Source organism: Lathyrus oleraceus, chromosome 1 (genome assembly GCF_024323335.1).
Source record: "Lathyrus oleraceus cultivar Zhongwan6 chromosome 1, CAAS_Psat_ZW6_1.0, whole genome shotgun sequence".
Taxonomy (NCBI): Eukaryota; Viridiplantae; Streptophyta; class Magnoliopsida; order Fabales; family Fabaceae; genus Lathyrus; species Lathyrus oleraceus.
Window position 1 is genome coordinate 111,740,317 of NC_066579.1, and position 3,651 is coordinate 111,743,967.

General features: G+C 38.1%; 1 non-coding gene across 1 annotated transcript; it reads left to right on the top strand.

Moving 5' to 3' along the window:
• The first annotated feature begins 1,757 nt into the window (after nt 1-1,757).
• LOC127116635 (small nucleolar RNA R71) lies at nt 1,758-1,864 on the top strand. The gene has a single exon (XR_007801445.1). It is a non-coding gene; the product is annotated as a small nucleolar RNA R71 (small nucleolar RNA).
• Nucleotides 1,865-3,651: the final 1,787 nt, after the last annotated feature.

Sequence of the window (3,651 nt, forward strand, 5' to 3'; positions counted from 1 at the left end):
TTCTTAAAGTCATCATCTTCCCTTATGAGAGTTGATGGTAACTTAATTGTTTTTATAATTTATTTTTGTTCTAATTCTCTAACACATTCATCAATGATATCTAAGGCATAACACAAGTCTCCCATCATAGGTTCCATAAGAAATTTCGAAAGTATAAATTCTATTTTCTCGTCACCTACTTCAAATGTCAACTTTCATTTCTTGACATCTATTATGGCTCCTGCAGTCGATAAGAATGGTCTAACTAGAAGGATTGGTATATCATTATCCTCTTTGATGTCCATGACAACAAAATCAGTAGGGATAAATAACTGACCTATCCTAACAGGAACATCTTCTAAAATGCCTATCGGATATTTAACAGATCTATCGGCTAACTGAAGTGACATCTTAGTGGGTTGTAATTCTCCTAAGTTTACCCTCTCACAAACTGCTAAAGGCATTAGGCTCACACTAGCTCCTAAGTCAAGAAAAGCTTTTTCGATGACATGATTACCCAAAAGGCAAGGAATGGAGAAATTTCCAGGATCTTTATCTTTCTTTTCTAATTTGTCCTCGGAAATAGCGTTACATTCCAAAGGCTTCGGATCGTCAAGTCTATGTTTGTTGGTAAGGATGTCTTTGAGAAACTTTGCATAAGAAGGTATTTGGGTGATGGCTTCTGTGAAAGGGATTTCTACATGAAGTTTTTCTATAACTTTAATAAATTTTTGATACTGTTTATTGATCTGGGTTTGTTTGAGTCTTTGCGGATATGGTATAGGCGGTTTATGTGGCGGGGGTGGTACATAAGTTTTATCTTTAGGTTCTTCTCCTTTTTCTCAACCTTCCTGGTTTTCAGATTCCTCTGGTTCCTTTACTTCGTCCGGGGGTTTGGTACATTCCTTAGAAGTTTCGGGTTCACTCAATCTAGGGTTTGGTGGCTCATCATAAGCGTTCCCACTTCGTAGGGTAATGGCATTGGCTTGTCCTCTCGGATTTTGTTGAGGTTGTCCAGGGAATTGTCCTCCAGGTGTAGTCTGAGGAGCTTGGTTTAAAGCTACCTGAGAGATCTAGGTTTCAAGCATCTTGGTATGAGTAACTATTTGGTCAACCTTGGTTCCTAACTGAGTAATCAATTCATTAACATGAATGGTTTGGTTCATGAACTCCTTGTTTTGTTGGGTTTGAGCGGTGATAAAATTTTCCATAATTTTCTCAAGGCTCGGCTTTGGTGGTACAGGTTGCATAGGTTGATTTGATCTTGGGGCTTGATAATTAGGTCTCGGAGGTGCATTATTTTGGATAGGGTTATTGTTTTTATAGGAGAAGTTCGGGTGATTCCTCCATCCAAGGTATAGGTATTCGAATATGGGTTCCCTTTGGTGTAGTTCACTTGCTCAGAGTGGGTTTCGTTTAATAGACTGCATTCTTCCGATCGGTGTCCTTTGGTTCCACATATCTCACAATCCAATGAAACTGCGACTACAGTATTCGGGTTTATGCACATATGCTCGACCTTAAGGGCTAATGCGTCCATTTTAGCTTGCATCATGTCTATAGAGCTTAGTTCATGCACTCCTCCTTGGGCTTCCTTCTTCTCAACTGTCGCTCGTTCGATTCCCCATGATTGATGGTTTTGAGCCATATCTTCGATGAGGGCACTAGCTTCAGGGTAAGGTTTGTTCATCAGAGCACCGCCTGCGGCAGCGTCGATGGTCATCTTTGTGTTGTAGTGAAGTCCATTATAGAAGGTTTGAATGATTAACCAATTTTCTAAACCATGATATGGGCTTGCTCATAATAAATCTTTATATCTCTCCCAAGCTTCGAACAGCGATTCTCCTTGGTTTTGGGTAAATCTAGTTATATGGTTTCGAAGAACGGCGGTCTTACTCGGGGGAAAATATCTAGCAAGAAATACTCTTCTAAGGTTATCCCAAGTCGTAATGGAATTGGGTGGAAGGGAATCTAACCATGATAGGGCTTTATCTCTGAGGGAAAAAGGGAATAATCTTAAACGTATTGCCTCAGGAGAAGCTCCATTGGTTTTAAAAGTGTCTGCTAATTGAAGAAATATTTTTAAATGTTGGTTTGGGTTTTCAGTAGCGAGACCTGCGAATTGTCTCTGTTGCACTAGTTGCAACAGGGATGGTTTAAGTTCAAAATTATTAGCTGGGATGGTTAGGTTTACTATACTAGAACTAGGTTCTTCATTAGATGGTTGAGCGAAATCTTTAAGAGGTCTTTGGTTTTTATCTTCGGCCATAGCTCTCTTAATTCTATGAAAGAATAAACGTGCGCGAGCGTAACGTTCAGGTTTTGCCAGAGGGTATACTAAGCTTAAACTTCCGGTGCTGCGAGTTCTTCGCATTGACCGGTGGGAAATAGCCTAAGTCTAAACGATATAACAACAGGAAAATGAAATTTGACGAAATTGGTCCCCGACAACGACGCCAAAAACTTGATCCGTGCTTTCGCAAGTATACGAACGCGTAAGAGTAATATAAAAGATTGTCGAATCCACAGAGACCAAGTGTCAATCTATCGTTATCTATTGTTATGGTGTTTATCAAAGGCAATCAAAATAGGTGTTTTTAGAGTGTGCGATGAAAAGTAAAGTATTGAAATAAATTTAATTAATAAAGACAGGGTCGAATGTAATTCACGTAATCAATTAATAATCCAAGTACTTGCTAATAGAGCTACTTATGGGCAATGTTTTCTACTTTGAAAAGAACTAATTTAACGGGAACTGTCGCTTTCGCGTATTCAGAACCGAGTTGTACTCCCTAATCAAACCCTCTTATTATCACTTATAAAAAGGCGCGCATTGCGTTAGAGTAGTAAACCTATTCTTAAGAAATATAGTATCTTGACTAAGTTGAAAAGTATTATAACCTGGATTTCTTAACCAAAAGAGGTTCTCACGAACCAGACTCTAAACTTATAAATGCGTCCGAAAATAGTTTTAAAATCTCTTTTCTTCTTAAGTTAAAAACTCCTAATGAACTAAACAAAGCGCTTTCGCTGTTTTTGAAATAGTTAAAAACAATTAAGTTCAAAAAGACGTTGGACGGCTTTCGATCTTACCCTACGGAATTGATGTGCGGGAAAACTTAAGTTGAAAGTTAAAATAGCCCTTAAGTGTTTCTATGAACAATTGTATGGATTATTGGTTCAATTACGATCCTTACATTCTATCCATATAGATTTAGTTAGACATGGTAAAGTAAAAGTGCATTAAAGTAAATAAAAGTAGTGCGAGTGCGGAAAGTAAATAATTTAAAGCGAGTGCGAGGAAATAAATAATTTAAAGCGAGTGCGAGGAAATAAACAAAGTAAAGCGAGTGCGAGGAAATAAATAAAGTAAAGCGAGTGCGGGAAATAAATAAAGTAAAGCGAGTGCGGGAAAATAAATAAGATAAAGACAAGTAATAAAAACCTGCTCCAATCGGAGGGTTGAGTAAATTGCAAAGCGGAAATGAAAATGGCGGCAGGATTAACTTCCTTCCAAAGTGCTCCAAACTCGATTACAGACTCTATCACAGACTCGATTACACAATTGTGGTAACACTCCAATGCGAAGCGATTACCACTTTATAATACTGAATATATACCTAAGTGAAACAAAGTTGCTCTGAGTTTGCCTCTGCTCTAAGTTTGGATGAT